We start from the raw sequence: 20021 nt of genomic DNA, 5'->3' as shown, positions 1-20021 counted from the left end.
ATCTACCGATTTCCATCCCATTCGGATAATTCATTCGAGGTGACCTTTTTTTTCTTACAATGTGTTGAAATGAGGGCGTGCAGGAAAGTAATGCTTCCGAATTTTGTATGTGAAAACTCAAAGCCTTTTAAATAATACGAACGTCATTAACGTCCTGCATCCTTATTGTTCATGCCTACGTATTGACAGCTCTCTGCCGTCAGAGGGCTTCGAATTGTAGCGTGTAACATGATGGTGTGTAACGTAACTATCCCGGTGGGCGAGAAATAGCGTGCTGTAATGGATTTTCAAAGGCCCCGTCCGATTTTCATGTGTTTCCAAAAATTGAGGAACACTCTCGAGGACATCACATTGATAGTGACGATGCGGTGCAAGCAGAGGTGAGGTTTTGGCTCCGTCAACAAAGTCAAACATCGTACAGTGACAGTATCAACAAACTGGTCTCTCGTTGGGAAACATGTGTTAGTCTTCAGGGTAACTATGTTGAGAAATAAATAGACTATGTGATCAAAAGTATCCGGACATCTGGCCGAAAATGACTTACAAGTTCGTAGCGGCCTCCATCGGTAATACTGGAATTCAGTATGGTGTTGGCCCACCCTTAACCTTGATGACCGCTTCCACTCTCACAGGCATACGTTCAATAAGGTGCTGGAAGGTTTCTTGGGGAATGGCAGCCCATTCTTCACGGAGTGTTGCACTGAGGAGAGGTATCGATTGCGGTCGAGGAGGTCTGTCACGAAATCTGTGTTCCAAAACATCCCTAAGGAGTTCTATAGGGTTCAGGTCACGACTCTGTGCAGGCCAGTCCATTACAGGGATGTTATTATCGTGCAACCATTCCGCCACAGGCCGTGCATTATGAACAGATGCTAAACCGTTTTGAAAGATGCAATCGCCATCCGCGAATTGCTCTTCAACAGTGGGAAGCAAGTAGGTGCTTAAAACAGCAATGTAGGCCTGTGCTGTGATAGTACCACGCGAAACAACAACGGGTGCAAGCCTCCTCCATGAAAAAGGCGACCACATCGTAACGCCACCGCATCCGAATTTTACTGTTGGCACTACACACACTGGCAGATGACGTTCACCGGACATTCGCCATACCCACACCCTGCGATTGGATCGTGTACCGTGATTCGTCACTCCACACAATGTTTTTCCACTGTTCAATCGTCCAATGTTTACGCTCCTTACACCAAGTGAGGCGTCGTTTACCGGCGTGATGTGTGGCTCATGAGCAGCCGCTCGACCATGAAATCCAAGTTTTCTCATCTCCCGTCTGTCATAGTACTTGCAATGGATCCTGATGCAGTTTGGAATTCCTGGGTGATGGTCTGGATAGGTATCTGCCTATTACACATGACGACCCTATTCGAGCGCCACATTCTGCTCTCTCACGATGTCTAATGACTAATGATGTCGCTGATATGGAGTACCTGGCAGTAAGTGGCAGCACAATGCACCTAATAAGAAAAACGTATGTTTTTGGGAGTGTCCGGATACTTTTGATCACATAGTGTAGTTGACAGATGTGGTAGTTGTCGGAGGCCCTAGTGTTAACTGTGCAATGTTTAAAATACAATGCCAGCTATCTTTTTAAGAGACACTAAACTGCCAGTACAATCATATTTCATATTAGATAACCACGCCGTCCGTTCGGTGTACGCTCAGCCGCCACAGCATTGCTGTCAAACCACAGAGACACTTGAGATACATTCACTCAGATACCTTCAACATCTTCAGAGGCGCATTAATATTCTTCGGAATGGGCACCATCTCTACGAGCTTCTTGGCAGCGAATGGTTTCATCTTCTGTAACAACTCGGTTTTTGATGAGGTCAGCACTCCAGTCTTACTCGTACTTAGTCACTTGAGGTGCATTTACTCTTCCTAGGTGGCGATGGGCCTAATGTGGTCGTTCTCTTCCTGAATGGTCCAGAATCGTAGAGGTTATTCGCTGACCGTCTACTGCGATTGTCGATTTGCCGTTGCGGTATCTGCTGTTTCATCCACAAGAAATGAAACACTTTCCTTGACGATCTGTGTCCTGTCCGTAGCAGAGCCACAGTGCCTTTCCCAGATAGGTTGCAAAGAGCACCTGTGTCTTTATGTTTCACTGCACCCTATTTAAGAGCATCTTCGTGGCGAAGGTGCGTGTTTATTGCTATTTACGGAAGACGTGGTATTTTCCCCTTGACGGCAGCCAATAAGTGCAGAGGTACTAGGTATTTGTCTCTATTACTGGTTGCTGTTATATAATTGGTGCTACACGTTACATGATTTCAATGTGAGATCGATGTGTTACCAACACAGTGGTCATCGTTTTTTTTAAAAACCAACATATGAACAATTTTAAAAGTAGTTCGTCAGTCTCCTCTAACGCATGCCAGAATGTCGCATAGCTTTTGTTGCTGATTTTGCCTGAGGCAGACACACTTACGATCGCAGCAACAACGACCAATAACAGTGTCATCTTCACACATTGCATCGGTTTAAAAGATCTCCAATGACTTCAATGAGAAAAGCAAAGTAAGCTCGTATATATCTCACATAGACATTTCAATCTGAAATTAGGTTAACTCATGACACTAGAAACTTTTTGTCACATACATGTTTTCTTTAAAGCGTGAACACAGTCACTTATGCAAATTCACAGAAGATTGCAAACCTCAGTCCTTCGAATACCCCTGAGCTACAAATTTGGAAACGTAGCTCTTCAGAAAACATTCAACAAAAATAAAACTTGTACTCACACAACCACATAGAAGGCGGCTGCTAAGACGAAAATCATTCTCTTCACTCATTTTCTGGCCGAATTTCACTCCGAGAAACATTTCTTTCACAAGACACCGAGCAAATAATCTTCAAAGGTCGTCTTTATCAGCCCTCACCAGTTTTAGGTGGAAAACTCTTGTGCGCAGCTCGTGGTCGAGCGGTAGCCTTCTCGCTTCCCACGCTCGGGTTCCCGGGTTCGATTCCCGGCGGGGTCAGGGATTTTCTCTGCCTCGTGATGACTGGGTGTTGTGTGATGTCCGTAGGTTTGTTAGGTTTAAGTAATTCTAAGTTCTATGGGACTGATGACCATAGATGTTAAGTCCCATAGCGCTCAGAGCCATTTGAACCATTTTTGGAAAACTCATTTGTTACTGAACTGTAAATATGTTGCACTGCTGATAAACGTTCCCACGAGACACTGAGAGCTCAAGTCTTGTGTGACCGACGCACATAATTACTTATCGTATCACGATTTCACGCCGCACTCTGACATACAAAGTAAGTATATATAATGAGATTTAGGTGTCACAAGAATTTTAATTTTTCCTCTGACACAGTTATCCACCCAAGATACACTAATTCCAGATGTCTCCTTAATACCGATCGCAAATGGAAATTGATGGCGTGTTTTACCGTAAACCGGTGATATGGAACTCACGCAGCTGTCAGCTACAGCCCACCGCTAATCCAGCTCTGAAGGTTAGATTGTAAGTTCTGCAGTATTTGTTGACTACTCCACCACACATCTCTTACAGCCACTTAGATTCTACGTGTTGTGGTGTCGCTTCGTTGTCGCCGGTCGCGCCGTAGCTTCTTACTTCTTATATTTTATCTTCTCCAGATGAGTAGAACACTACATAACAATTCAGACAGCAAAGAATAGCAAAGCGTACAAAAAGTCTTAACTGACTGATAATGTCACTTTCCATTCGTACGTAGGTTCGGCTTTCTACAGCGTGAAAAGGAAATAGTAATAGGGTGCGTAATGCAGGGATAACGACTTTGATAAACTTGGTGCCTATCTGTCGTCAATAGCATTCATTAAATCGACGCTGAGTGGCACAGAATTTCTTATTGAGTAGAACAGATGTGCTTCACAATATCTTATGACCGAGCATGGTGGCGAAGTGGTTGGCACACTGGTCTCTTATTGGGGAGGAAGACAGTTCTAACCCACGTCCGGCCATCCTGATTTAGGTTTTCCGTGATTTCCCTAAATCACTCCATGCAAATGCTGGGACGTTTCCTTTGAAAGGGCACGCCCGATTTGTTTACCTATCCTTCCCTAATCCAAACTTGTGCACCGTCTCTAATGACCTCGTTGTCGACGGGACGTTAAACACTAGTCTCCGTTTTCCCGCCATTTTTTAATATGGGCTAAAGCAGAAGTGTGTTTCTTGAGTTTTTAAATTGCCTCCCCCCCCCCCACACACACGAAAAGGACTTATACAGAATGTAATTGACGTCTATATACAGGGTTATTACAAATGATTGAAGCGATTTCACAGCTCTACATTAACTTTATTATTTGAGATATTTTCACAATGCTTTGCACACACATACAAAAACTCAAAAAGTTTTTTTAGGCATTCACAAATGTTCGATATGTGCCCCTTTAGTGATTCGGCAGACATCAAGCCGATAATCAAGTTCCTCCCACACTCGGCGCTCACTGCAGGCCGACCCGTTGATTTCCCCTTACAGAGGCATCCAGAAGCTTTAAACTGCGCATACCATCGCCGAATGGAGTTAGCAGTTGGTGGACCTTTGTTGAACTTCGTCCTGAAGTGTCGTTGCACTGTTATGACTGACTGATGTGAGTGCATTTCAAGCACGACATACGCTTTCTCGGCTCCTGTCGCCATTTTGTCTCACTGCGCTCTCGAGCGCTCTGGCGGCAGAAACCTGAAGTGCGGCTTCAGCCGAACAAAACTTTGAGTTTTTCTACGTATCTGTAGTGTGTCGTGACCATTTGTCAATGAATGCAGCTACAGTGAATTTATGAAATCGCTTCAATCATTTGTAATAGCCCTGTACTTCACATTCGACAGAAAAATTGTTTTTATATGTTTACGTTTGCATAGCATTTACAGACTTACCTTGTTGCATACGATTTCCTAGCCTGAAAGGGTGGGTGTTCGGAGGAGATATTATCACTTTTAGATTCTATGAGGGCGATTCAAATGAAAATCGAATAATAGCCAAAACGACATCATGGAATGGTTCCATTCAAAGGTAAACACCACACGCATTAAGATATTTATCCTGCTGGGACACGAGATGATCAGTTTCTGTTTCATAGAACGCCGTCGGCTGCTGACGAATCCACAACCGCCCCATATATGCTCGACTGGAGACAGATCTTGTGATCCATCGGGCCAAAGCAACACGCAACATTCTGTAGAACACGTTGGGTTACAACAGCTATACGTGTATAATTGACACAGTCTGGTATGGTAAGATCGTATATGAATTTTGATCAATGTTCCAGTAATGGTAAGAACACTAAAAGTAGCTCTTTCAAGCTACTGGTGGAAATAGGTGTAGCAGTTCTTGTCTTTGTTGAAACAAAGCACAGTACATGTGCAAGAAACGAAGGTATACCCACTACATCCAGGACATTTGCATTGTTTTCTTTTCAGATTCCACTTAAGCCATTGGTCAATAGAGTCACTTCGTATGTCTTACGATGGGCCCACAGCATTGGGAGACTTTATGTGTCTTCTCTCTATCTCTCGCTGAATTTCATTACTTGATCTACTCCTCTTTTGTCCAGGTCTTTCTATGTTACAAAGACATTGCACTACCTCAATCCTGAACCCTTTCTGATTCAAAGGTGGCCAGGAAGACTGCTGCTCAGTAGCACTTCCGTATGAAGGACCCAAAAATTTATGACTGAAAGATCAACCAAATGGTAAAACAGATTGAAATCGTTTTATTTCATCAGAGTTACATAAGTTTCTTAATTGTTCCACACCGTTAGAGGTGCAATGAGAACACAGCCCAGGTAAACAATGCAGAACAAGTTTATTAAAAACACATAAGCAAAAAGCTCCCTCTTATAGTGTGTTATTCACAAGAACTGTTTGTGGTAGGTTATGGCTATCACTGATATGAATAAAGTTCATAATTGGACAGACAGCCCCAATAAATGACAAAATCAAAGTCAGAGTTCACTCTGGAGTCGAAAGGTTATAGCAAAAAGTAACGGTGACAGTCAGTACCAAAGGTCACTGTAGTCTCCCGTGTAGAAACCACTTCCTGACGTCGGCTGAGGTAGTCACCCGCAAACCCATGTGCAGCGGCGACTGACAGTAGCATGACCTGTGGTCGGCGCCTGATCCAGAGGGGAGGAAGGAAAGAACCGACCTGGCGCAGCTCGGTCGAGGACATCGGCGTTTGCATGTTGAATTGTGGAATGATCCTTGGTGTCATAGGCGTAGACAAATGCAATGCCCATCGCTGGAGATGACATGCTATCCTGGTTGGAATATTTGATTCAACCTCTAATAATGGCAAAAGAAGTTTATGGTCGGAAAGAAGTGCAAACTGTCAGCCATACGCATAATCGTGGAATATTTTCAGTGGAGAAATAATAGCCAGGGTTTCCTTCTCTATCTGGCTGTAGTTATATTGCACCTCTGTTTATGTTTTGGAGATGAGTGCAATAGAGCGTTCTACCCCATTGACTTCATGAGACCGGACTGCGCCCAAGCTATAGTCTGATGTGTCAGCGGCCACAGTCTATGACTTGGGTGCGTCATGGCCATAAGGCATGTTGGATGAAGGAGAGGTAACTGATGGGTTCTGCTGTGGCTGCTACTTGAGTAAATGAGGGATGAATTTCCTACAGTAAGTGAGTTGTCCCAACACAGATTGGTGTTGTTCTGTGTCCTTAGGGGCAGGAAGATGGCTTGAAAGTGCTGCGGCGTGTGCCGTGTCCCTGAAGCACTTAAGGCATGGCCTAAATGAGTACAACAGTTAGGGCGTCTAGGATGGTTGTTAAATCTTTAGCTTTTTTATCCAGAACAATACTATTGTATAGGTAGTTGGTTGTTCTGAGCACATCCCGTGTCAGATTTCCTAAGCATCCTTGAAAAATAAACGGGGCACTGGCAATGCCAAAAGGAAGCCTGTTATAGCAGAACTGGTCTAAAGGGAGTTGAAGGTATGCGTCCTGCAAATCAATCTTTGTGAAGATCTTGCCCGTGCCAAGGCGCGCCATTATACCTTCAACTTTGGGGATAGGGTTGGCGTTGAGATGACCTGGGCATTGATTGTGGTCTTGAAGTCTCCACAAATCCTGAGTGACACATTTGGTTTTCCCACAATGACGATTGGGGTGGCCCACTGACAGTTAGGGACAGCCAGGAAGATGCCCTCATCTTGCAAGCACTGGAACTCTTTCTGAGGATTATCCCTGAGTGCATAAGGAACGTTGCGCCTCTTGAAGGAGTGGGCTGTAGTCTACTGGAGTAGGGTGACATGAGCCTTGGAACCCTGACGCCGATAGAAGGCTGTGAAAAAACATATTCGTATTTGTTGCAGAAGCCCCTTAAATACGAGCTGGTAATAGATGACTACGTACTGTTTGCAGAATCATGGACTTCCATATGCAAGACACTGATCTTTGGTCCCCTCCGTAGTAACCATAAGGATGAGTGCCATGAGAGTGGTTGCCTGGTGCTCGACCTGAGCATTAAACTGGCCTCTGACTTCAACGACATCGTCGCTGTAACTTCTGAGTTGTTTGGAAAATGCCTGAAGAGGAGGGGAACCGAGGTATGACGTCAGCCAATCAACGATGGCCATTGTAGAACCTGTATCAATTTGGAAAGCTGCGGGAATGGCACTGACGTGCACTGTAAGTGTCAAGAGTCTGTTGGAAATGAAGAACACGGCCTAGACATGCAAAACATCTGGAGAGTACGCATTGGGCACATCTGCTCACGGATCTGTGCAGCCCAGACGGGCACAAACTATGTTCATCTTCAGGGACGACTGCTAGGGCGGTGCTTTGTGTCTCATTTTGCCGCAGGTCGAGCATTTGACTCAGCAGAAACAGCACTTTTGTCGCTGATGCGTTATGAAACAATTGATGCAGGAGGGCAGCCATTGTGTGCGTTGCGCAGCTGCAGGATGTTTTCTGTGATGGGTGAGTCAGGTTGGTATAAGAACCGAGACTGGGGTTGCGCCCAGGTAGTCATTCGGGTGGCAAAGCTTTGGAAGGGGTTCTCCAAAGCTGCCAAAAATCAAAGAGAATGTTGAAAGGCCCTAATGATGAGATCGTTGTGAAGACCTTTATCTGGAGAGTGGACGAGGATCATGTCCTACATTAGGGATACTGTGTATGATCGTCTACATCGAGGGTCTTCGCACTGGAACTGGTGGTATCTGGACAAACCTTGCAACCTGGCTCTCCACTCCCTATAAGACTGTTCGCTGAGTTTATGCCAGCTGAAAACCGTGTGATAGACAGCTGTAACATGCACTTGAGAATCGAAATATTCTAGTGGGCAAAACTTCAAACCTTCATACGGAAGGATGTGGAGCTCAACCTTTGGGCTGTGCTGCTGCAGTAAGTGGCGTATTTCAGGGCCTGCATATGCCAAAAAGGACGTGAGCTGCTGAACATCACCTCTGATAGCATGGGCTAGAAAATGTTGCTCCATCCTGGCCACGTAGTCTGCCCGTGGTTCAATTCTTTTTTCCGGACACTCTGAATGGTGGGCGCGCCATCTGGAATCCTTTTACTGCGGAAATGATGCTGTTTAGAGAGTTCAGGAGGTGTTGTGCTGATGGCACTCGTTTCTCGACCATCACTTGCATGGCCTGTTGCAAATTCTGGAGCAGCAGTGGTACCTCGCCAGTAACATCCAGTGGGTTAGACGTGGTGGAATGGGAAGTCAATAACAATGCAATCATGGCATAGAAGTCACACGCAGGAAAACACTGCCTACTTAGGGTACAACATATCTGTGAAAAACTAAGTTCATAGACAAATACCTCATTGCCACTTGAACTGTAATACCCTGGTGTAAGGTGGTAGAATAAATGAAGGTCAGTTTTACACCTTACATATGAGTTTTATACATCATAACAGAAAGGTGAATATGACACCTAACTTATTTCGGCGGTAATGAGCAGATTTGCTCTTAAGTATGTAATGCAAAAGGGATGACACTCAATCGATGGTATTAACACACCACTCCTATATAATGCATGTCAATGAGCATAAGGTGAAACAAGCAGCGAGAGGAAACGTTTTGTGTGGAAGCTAGTGCAGGCAGACACAGAGGCTGCACCCTGTGAGGCACTACAGAAAACCGAGCGAGGTGGCGCAGTGGTTAGCACACTGGACTCGCATTCGGGAGGACGACGGTTCAATCCCGTCTCCAGCCATCCTGATTTAGGTTTTCCGTGATTTCCCTAAATCGTTTCAGGCAAATGCCGGGATGGTTCCTTTGAAAGGGCACGGCCGATTTCCTTCCCCATCCTTCCCTAACCAGAGCTTGCCCCCCCCCCCCCCCCCCCGCACTACAGAAAGCTCTTAAGGGAGGGGCGGGGGGATGTCCCACTGCAAGTCAGCGACCCGACAGGTGACGCATACTGCAGGACGAGTAATGGGGCCACCATAAGTAGGACAGAAAGAAGCTTTAGAAAACCGCGTTTCGGAATTCCAAATTGATACGAACAAAACCAGTGACGCATTCAATCACGTGAACTGCAAGTGGTACACACATGATAGACACATGTAACTTTTTAGGCGTCTGGAGCAGGCACAAAACCTCCGATTGGCGGAAACGCACCAGGAAGAAGTAAAGTGCCGAGATTTCAATGCAGTTTAATGGTAGGACCCTTGCAATTGGTAGAGAGAGTTTCCACAGAATAAGAGGAACGCTCCTATTGGTCGAAAAAGCTGTGACATGGAGTACGAAAGAACCCAGGTGGGGAGAGAGTTCAGCTGCGAGAAAGACGAGAGCGAAATTTTTGGGGACTCTTCTCTGAACTGGCGTCAAGTGCAGAATGGAGCGAATAACGCTCTGTACGACGCAGAGGAGAAATTTGTGTGAACACTGCATTCACAGAGGCTGAGCTCCAGCTAGAAATTAGCTGTAGCATTGTTGAGCTCCAACTGTGGAGAAACGAACCAGCCAGTTAGTTAATTGTTCTTGTGAGCATTGAAAGGGCATTATAATATGCATGTTACTCCAGCCATGCCCTTGTATATCGCCATAGTCTGAGACTAGGGTTGAGTTCCTGTTTTCTCGCATATCGATTATCATAGGGGAATTTCTGCTGGAAAATTCATCAAAGGTCTAATTAGATTTTATAGGAATTTCAGTGAGCGAGATCAGCCATGCAGACGACAAATCCTCGCAGCTAAGGTAAATACTGTGTGCAGAGGTGTAAACTTGTTTGTTCACCAGCTTGCGGCCACTGTGCCCCCCTGCGGGTTCGGGGGTAAGAATCGGCCCGCGGTATTCCTGCCTGTCGTAAGAGGCGACTAAAAGAAGTCTCCAACGTTTCGGCCTTATGTGATGGTCCCCTGTCGGGTTTGACCTCCATATCTCAAAATTTTTCCGAAGAGCGAGCCAATTGGGGAAGGGCGCCTTACTTGGTGCCTTGTGTCCATCTTGCATTGAGAACTTTCGCCAGCTTTTTCGTCGTTGCGTTGCAGTCCTGCCCGCTCTACATCTCATGGGCATGGATACGCTCCTGCGTGCACTTTCTGCCAAGCGATGTGCAGGGCCACTTTCTGCACTGACGGCGACCATGGACCACATGTCACCTAACATCCAGCACGGTAGCCAGTCCGTTGTGGTGGGGCTGCCATGTACCCTCTTGGTTGTAGCCCCCTTCAACACAGGGATCGCTCTACTGATGCCTGCGCCGTTAACTCCCCACGTATGCCAAGGAGTAGATGCCCATCTCCCTGGGGCATCGGGACTCCCGGCAATGGCCATCCTGCCAGGTGGCCTTTGCTGTGGCTGGGTGGCGCCCGTGGGGAGGGCCCTTGGTCGGAGTAGGTGGCATCAGGGTGGATGACACGCAATGAAGCGTGGCACATCTTCTCTTGCTGGTGGCCAGCCACCAGCAGTCTCTAAGCGTTCGAGGGCCCATTTTAAAGCTAACGTTCATGACCCCAAATCGTTCCCCTCCCTCGCCACACCATGGGAGGAACGAAAGGCTATGAATGAGAGCGACAGGTATTCGCCCCGGTATCTCGTCTGTACCAGAGCTGACGGGGAATCGTTTGTGTCTGTGAAGCCTCAGTTCTTTGTCGAACATTTAGAGGACAAGTTCGGGGAGGTGGAGGGCTTGTCCAAGATGCGGTCAGGGTCAGTCTTAATAAAAACGGCATCCTCTGCCCAGTCACGAGCCTTGCTCGCTTGTACGAAGTTGGGGGATGTTTCTGTTCTATCACCCCCCATAAAAGCTTAAATATGGTCCAGGGAATTATTTTTCACCGTGATCTCCTTTTACAGTCCGATGACGAGCTGCGCGCCAACTTAGAGCGACGAGGTGTACATTTCGTCCGGCGTGTTCATCGGGGTCCGAGGGAGAATCAGGTAGCTACCGGTGCCTTCATCTTGGCCTTCGAAGGTGATATCTTACCAGAGAAGGTCAAGGTGATGGTCTACCGGTGTGACGTCAAACCCTATATCCCTCCCCCAATGCGGTGCTTTAAGTGCTGGAAGTTCGGTCACATGTCCTCTCGCTGTACTTCTAGCCTCACATGTCGAGATTGTGGACGCCCATCTCATCCCGATACTCCATGTGCTCCGCCTCCCGTCTGTGTCAACTGTGGAGAGCCTCATTCCCCTTGCTCGCCGGACTGCAGTGTCTTACAGAAAGAACGCAAAATCATGGAATATAAGACCCTGGACCGACTGACTTACACTGAGGCTAAGCGGAAATTTGAACGGCTACATCCCGTGCGCATGATGTCATCTTATGCCTCCACTGTCACTCCTGCTCCAGCTCCTTCAGCTGCAAGTTATACAGTCAGCTCTCAGAATCAGAGGACCTCACCTGCCCCCTTGACAATGGGGGCCCCTTCTCTCGCTGTTGCTCCCACACCATCTACCTCGGGAGCAGCACCCACTAAACCATCGGGGACACCAGTCCCCACTTCTAAGCCGGAGAAGCGTAAGTCTTCTTCGGCTTCTCTCGCTCGGAAGGGATCCCTTGGGTCACTCCCTTCCCAGGTTCCTACCAGCGGTACAGCAGACACCAGCCAGTGGCTGAAGAAGCCACAGGTCGCTGGTCGACGGGCTTCGCGATCCTCTTCGGTCCCAGAGACTAACTCCAATAAGCCCTCTCACCAACGGCAACCAAAGGAACAGCGAGAGAAAACGACTTTGAAGACCCGTAAGTCCAAGACACCTGCGGTGGCACCTACTCCACCGCTACCTAAAAGCTCTGCATCTGAGAATGAGGTGGAGATCCTTGCGTCCGCTGAGGACCTCGATCTCGCCGATCCCTCAGACGCAATGGATAGCACTTGCACGGGTGCTCCATCGGATGCGGCAGGTGACCCAGCGGCGTAATCTGCCTTCCCAGTCCCGTCACGCCTTTCTCCGCAATGGACAATACCATCCTCCAGTGGAACTGCAGCGGTTTCTTCCACCATCTAGCTGAGCTCCGCCAACTTATCAGCCTTCACCCTTTCTTCTGCATTGCTCTCCAGGAAACTTGGTTTCCAGCTATGCGAACCCCCGCCCTCCGTGGCTATCGGGGTTATTATAAGAACCGAGCAGCATATGAAAGGGTGTCTGGTGGCGTCTGCATATATGTCCTTCACACTCTGCACAGCGAGTCTGTCCCTCTCCAGACACCTTTAGAGGCTGTCGCTGTACGGGTGTGGACGCCACAGGCTGTTACCGTCTGCAGTCTTTATCTTCCACCGGATGGTGATGTCTCACAGCATGTCCTGGCTGCACTGGTAGCCCAATTGCCACCTCCTTTCTTGCTATTGGGCGACTTCAACGCCCATAACCCTCTGTGGGGTGGGTCAGTGGCAACAGGTCTAGGCGCCATCGTTGAGCATTTATTGTCGCAGCTCGATCTCTCGCTGTTAAATGATGGTGCCTACACACACTTGAGTGTGGCGCATGGCACCTACTCCGCCATTGACCTTTCCATCTGTAGCCCTAGCCTCTTACCGTCTGTCCAATGGAGTGTGCATGACGACCTGTGTGGTAGTGACCACTTTCCGATCTTTCTGTCACTACCACAGCGTCACTCTTCTCGGCGCCCTAGCAGATGGGCTATGAATAAGGCTGACTGGGACTTGTTCTCCTCCACTGCCGCTCTTGAGCCTCTCTCTAATGATGACATTGATGCGGTGGTTCAATCGGTCACCACCGGCATCGTTACTGCCGCCGAATCTGCCATTCCCCGCTCCTCTGGGTCCGCTCGGCGGCGGACTGTGCCTTGGTGGTCGCCTGAGATCGCTGCAGCGATTACAGATCGCCGGCGGGCGCTACAGCGTCACAAGCGCCATCCCTGCATTGAGCACCTGATCACCTTCAAACGGCTGCGTGCGCGGGCCCGCCGCCTTATCCGCTAAAAGCAAGCAGGAGTGCTGGGAGCGGTATGTGTCCACCATTGGCCTCCATGTCACTCCATCGCAGGTCTGGGCCAAGATTCGACGCGTCTACGGCTATCGGACACCTGTCAGCGTCCCTGCGCTCTCACTGAATGGAGCAGTTTGTACTGACTCCGACGTCATTGCAAACCGCTTAGCAGAGCATTTTGCTATGAGTTCCGCTTCTGCGAATTACCCCCAAGCCTTCCGCTCCGTTAAAGAGCGGATGGAACGTCGGAGCCTTTCTTTTCGCACCCACACTTCTGAATCCTACAACGCTCCATTCAGTGAGTGGGAATTTCACAGTGCCCTTGCCGCTTGCCCTGATACCGCTCCCGGGTCAGATAGCATCCACTGTCAGATGCTGAAACACCTTTCAGTGGACTGCAAGCGACGCCTCCTCGACCTGTACAACCGTCTCTGGGTCGAGGGTGAGTTTCCGTCGCAATGGCGGGAGAGCATTGTCATCCCCGTTTTGAAACCGAGCAAGAGCCCTTTGGAGGTAGACAGCTACCGCCCCATTAGCCTCACCAACGTTCTTTGCAAGCTTCTCGAACGGATGGTGAGCCGGCGCTTGCATTGGGTACTGGAGTCTCGGGGCCTTCTGGCTCCATCTCAGGGTGGGTTCCGTAAAGGCCGCTCCGCCGCCGACAATCTGGTGAGCCTGGAGTCGGCCATCCGTACTGCCTTTGCCCGCCGTCAGCACCTGGTCGCTGTCTTTTTCGACATGCGGAAGGCATACGATACGACATGGCGTCATCACATCCTTTCTACGCTTCATGGATGGGGTCTACGGGGCCCGCTGCCGATCTTTATCCGCAATTTCCTGTCGTATCGTACCTTCCGCGTGCAAGTCGCAGCCTCATATAGTTCCTCCCACGTCCAGGAGAACGGCGTGCCACAGGGTTCTATTTTAAGTGTCTGCCTGTTTTTAATAGCCATTAACGGCCTCGCTGCGGCCGTGGGAAATTCTGTCTCCGCTTCCCTGTATGCTGACGACTTCCGCCTTTACTACAGCTCTATTGGCATTGCAGCTGCCGAACGTCAGCTACAGGGCGCAATCCGCAAGGCGCAGTCTTGGGCTGCAGCGCATGGTTTTCAGTTTTCAGCTGCCAAGACCCGCGTTATGCATTTCTGCCGGCGCCGAATGGTCCATCCTGAGCCGCGGCTTTCTCTTGACGACGAACTTCTTGCTGTGATGGAGACCCACAGGTTTTTGGGGGTGGTTTTCGATGCCCGGTTGACTTGGCTGCCTCATATCCGGCATCTTAAACAGACGTGTTGGCGGCATCTAAACACTCTTGAGATGCTTGAGCCACACCCGCTGGGGCGCCGACCGATCTACCCTGCTGCGGCTGTACCAGGCGTTAATCCAGTCCTGTCTGGATTATGGGAGCCTGGCTTATGGCTCAGCATCCCCATCTGCGTTACGGGTGCTGGACCCAATTCTCCACAGCGGGATACGCCTTGCCACTGGTGCTTTCCGCACCAGCCCTGTGGACAGCGTACTAGTGGAGGCAGGTGTCCCTCCACTGCGGTTACGACGCCAACGTTTGCTGGCCGCTTATGCTGCCCATGTTCTAAGCTTGCCCGGGCATCCAAACTATCGTCTCTTGTTCCCGTGATCGGTCGTCCGTCTGCCAGGCCGTCGGCCCTGGTCGGGTTGTCCAATCGCCGTACGCGTCAAGGAGCTTCTCTGCGGGCTTGGGTTTTTCCCTTTTCCACCTCCTTTCCGGGCGCCTCTGCGTACACCCCCGTGGTGTGTTCCTCGCCCTTGCCTTCGGCTCGACTTGGCACAGGGCTCGAAGGACTCGGTCCCTCCAGAGGCCTTCCGCCACCGCTTTTATTCTATCCTGGCCACGTATCAGGGCTCTGCAATTGTTTACACCGACGGTTCGATGGTTGCTGGTCGTGTCGGGTATGCGCTAACTCTAGGGGACCATTCCGAACAACGGTCCTTGGCGGCTGGCTGCAGTGTTTACACTGCTGAGCTAGTCGCCATCTTTCGAGCCCTAGAGTATATCCGCTCCTGCTCAGGTGAGTCCTTCGTTATCTGTAGCGATTCCCTGAGCGGTTTACGAGCTCTCGACCAGTGTTTTCCTCGTTCTCGTCTGGTGATGGCTATCCATGAGTCCCTGCATACTCTTGCGCGTTGCGGCCGCTCTGTGGTCTTTGTGTGGACCCCCGGTCATGTCGGTATCCCGGGCAATGAACATGCTGACCGCCTGGCGAAGGAGGCCACGAGACAACCGTCTCTGGATGTTGGCCTCCCAGAGACTGATTTGCGGGCAGTCCTCCGCCGAAAAGTTTTTGCGATTTGGGACGCTGAATGGCGCGATCGGATCACGCCCAATAAACTCCGTGCCATTAAGGAGACGATGACTGTGTGGCGGTCATCCATGCGAGCCAACCGCAGGGACTCAGTCGTCCTTTGTCGGCTCCGCATTGGCCACTCCCGGCTGACACACAGTTATTTACTGCGCCGGGAGGACCCTCCTGTATGTCGCTGCGGGGCGGCTTTGACAGTGGCCCACATTTTGTTGGCCTGCCCCCTTTTAGCTGTGGTCAGGCAGACATTTGCGCTGCCTGATACGCTCCCTGCCCTTTTATCTGATGACCCTGTTATGGCTGGCTTAGTTTTACGTTTTATTCGGACAGGGGGTTTTTATCGTTTACTCTGAGCGTTTGTTCTGTTCTTTTGTGTTGATTCTGGCCATTGGCCTACGATTTTACGCTGAGTTTTTAATGTGTTCTCGGTGGTTGGCTTTTCCTTTTTATCTCTATGGTCGGCCAACCACCGTCACACTCTGTGTGATTTTAATTTGTCTTGTCTGATCTCTGTAGGAGTATTTCTTGTCCTGTGTCGTCTGACGTTTTTCCTGCTGTTCGTTTTTCTTCTCTCTGGGTGGTTTTAATTTTTTGGAAAAAGGGACCGATGACCGTCGCAGTCTGGTCCCTTTAATCCCCCAAACCAACCAACCAACCGTCCACTGTGAACTCGAGCGACCTTGGGTAATCTTTTGCTCAACTTGTCACAAAACTAACCATTCTCCGTAGACTTGATTGTCATCCTAAAAATAGTACTGTACTTTCAAAAATGGCTCTGAGCACTATGGGACTCAACTGCTGTGGTCATCAGTCCCCTAGAACTTAGAACTACTTAAACCTAACTAACCTAAGGACATCACACACATCCATGCCCGAGGCAGGATTCGAACCCGCGACCGTAGCAGTCGCACGGTTCCGGACTGCGCGCCTAGAACCGCGAGACCACCGCGGCCGGCTACTGTACTTTGAACTGGTATCAGATGATTTATCTTAGTACTGGCCAACATCATAATATAATTGTAAGAATAATTTTGCAAAGAAACTTCTAGTTAAAATTTAATATTGTTGCGTTTATAATTATTTAACTTTCTGAGAGTTACGCTTTAATACTGTTGTGTTTAGGCTTAGTTCACTTTCAGAGGCGAGATGCATCATTTTGACAACTGTCTTAACATTGTCACATTGTAAACTGTGTAAAAGCGTGTATTTCCACACCAAAAGTGCAATATTAAATTATGTCATTACAGCTTACACAGTTGTGTTCAGTCATAGATTAAGAAACCACCTAACCATAACCTTACAAATGGCGACCCTGCCAGGATGGCAATTGGTCTGCCTGGATGGCAATTAGTCAAAGTAGAAAGGGAAATTAAAAGTTTTGAATTGAAAGAAATTTTTTTTTTCTTTTTGTTTTGTTGTTTTTGTGAGGAGGTTACCCAATGTATGTAAATTTATGGTGGTCAAAATATAGTAAATGCATGATCCAAAGTGTAAAAAAGTTGCATTAATAAATGAGATTAGGTTTATTTTGGTGTAAAATTAGCTTGTGCATGACTGTGCTGGCGCGCGCGACGTTTTTCACGGCGTTGTTGAGTTGGGTTGAAATTCTACAAACAGTGAACAGCGTTGATAATTAGGTATACATAGTCTTAGAAACTTTCTATGATATTTTGGAAATGTGTAAGACCATATAACTTGATGTTGACGAGAGCGCAAGCTCGCGCAATTCGAGAAAGGCAGAGGTTAGTTAGACGGTCGGACATGGCGGAAGAACGGAGATTATTGCAGATAGGGCAAACTGAAGATCTTGACAGGACACAGATTGATGTACAACAAAAAGTATCGAGTTCGAGTCACGGAACGGATCGTAGTAATAGTGCAGAGGGAATGGTGGTAGTTTCGCGATTGGTAGCACAGTCTGAGAATGCACAAAAACAAGCAAGCTAGTGGGTCGGAAGCAGAATCAGAGGACCAACAACTTCAGTAATTTGAACCAAATATCGTGATTCTAAATCATACGGGACAGTTTCCAACGGAAAGAATGTGTGTAAGTGCATCCGCACTATGTACGGAAGTCGGTGAGACGTCACGTGAAAGACGCGAGCGGCAAAATTTACATCAAACAGTGACAGGTGACGATGGCGAAGGGTCAGATAGCGTGTTCTCAATGTTGAAGCAACTCACTATTGGTCGTAAAGCAAACGTGTGAAACAACAAATGCAGGGTTAGCAGACTTGAAAACAGAGGAAAATAGTCTCAAATTTGAAATCTATGCTGGGTTCTAAAAGGTCCGCGAAGATCAACAAAAACGACGAACAGAAGTCAATGAACAGTTTACCGAAATCCGGAGACAGGCGAGAGACTCGCGCGATCGTTAATGGCTGACCAGAAAAAGATGCGTTCTGACGTTGACCAGGTGCAGGATGCAGTGTCTAATGTTAATCAAAGAATGGACAAGTTAGCACGTAAGACGTCTGGTAAGGCGCAACAAATCGTGGAAGAGCGCAATGTCTGAAAAGCCGCATTAAAAAGATTCGACACGCGCATTGAAAACATAGTCTCGGAAAATCAGAAACAGTATGAACAGCATCGTACAGAACTGAAACAGGGGTATCAGAAAGTAGCAGTGAGAAAACGGAATCGGTAGTATCATCCGACATAGGATGGACAGAAACCCAGAAGTAAACAAGTCAGTTGTGCAGTCTTCCGTAGCAGTAGCGGAAACACAAACACTTCATGAAATTCCAGTCGTATATCCACAAGAGGTTGCGTCAATAATTATCGCAACGAAACAGGAGCAAATGGGAAGAGAACAGTTAACACAGGTGAGCGGATTAGGTAATGTGCGGTCACAGCTGACAATGGAGCGAGAAACGGCAATCGCGCGCATTCCTACAGAGCCGCAGCCGACGCTCCGAAAGCACGCGAGTGACGTGAGAACAGAGCAAGTTAAGGCGGCACATGTACCAATTCTGCAATTTCCAAGTTGCAGTACAACAGGTTATTGACCACAAGTCAATATGAGTGAAATAGGAAGGCAAAACACTGAACCAGTAACGGGAAATGTAAACGAATCTTTCAGTCCGATACTCGAGGAACGGTACGGTTTAGATAATTGCACACCACTGCGTAGATACGATGCAAAATGGGACGTAAATATGTCATCTCAGGACCCAAATATGAGAGAACGAACACGAGGAAACATGACACAGTTGAAGGGAGCGGATAATGTTGAGAAAAAACAAACGCTGCATGGTGGAATAGAAAAATTTGACAATGATCACTTTTTGACAGTCAGAAAATTCCAATATTACAAAGAAAGCGGGAATGACTTACACCCACGCTCATCATATGAGCAATTTAAATCCACATTCTTGGAGCGATATTGGTCAACGGAAACCCAAAATATAATAAAGTATGAATTGTTACAGAAAGAGTTATTCGAAAATTCAGGAGAAAAGAAACCAGTTAGATTTTTCGAAGAAATGACAAAAAAGAATCAGTGTTTAGATAATCCATACAGTGATGGGGAACTGATACGAATGTGCACAATGAAGTTACCGTTACGTTATCAGCGGTCATTGGTTGGCAGGACAGGAGATAATATACAAGCATTTAAAGGGATGTTAAGAGAACTTGAATTCATTTTCAGTGAAGATTACGCGAAGAAACAACGTGCACTCAGAGAAAACAATAGTAGGGGGAATAAAAGCAGCCGATCAGGCTTTAATAGTAATTACAATGGCAATGATAACGTAGGAAAAGGTAATCGTTTTGGGGGGAGTGGCAATCGCCCATGGGATAACAATAATAACTGTGGTTTTGGAAACGCAAAGAGGACGAACAATAATTATGGTTTTGGTGGGCCGCGGAATTACAATTGGGGATTTGGTCCTGGAAACTACCGTGATAACTGTGATCCGAGATATAATCCCTGTGCAGACGAAGCCGGAAGGTTTAGAAGTTTTCAACAACACAATCCAAGTTATTCAGGTGAAAATGGAATGGCCAGAGCGCAGAAAGGTTGGGAAAATCAAGCTTCAGCAGGACAAAACACGCGAAATGAACCGGTATGGGAAGTCGAGTTGAGGCCATCAAACCTAGCTAAAAGACAGAATTGATGAGATGAACGGTACGAAGACCAGTCACAAGTGATTCAATCGAATAATGATGTTAATTATACAATTAAATATGTAAATAGACTTAGTTTTTTCAGCAAGATTCAGAAGTAGGTTTAGGGGGAGACCGGATACAAACACCAGCATGCTGGATTCAATTGACTGGGAATCGACCGATGATGAGGAACCGGAGTTAGTAACAG

This window comes from Schistocerca nitens, chromosome 3 (assembly GCF_023898315.1).
Source record: "Schistocerca nitens isolate TAMUIC-IGC-003100 chromosome 3, iqSchNite1.1, whole genome shotgun sequence".
NCBI classification, from domain to species: Eukaryota; Metazoa; Arthropoda; class Insecta; order Orthoptera; family Acrididae; genus Schistocerca; species Schistocerca nitens.
Note: the sequence above shows the minus strand (reverse complement) of the source record.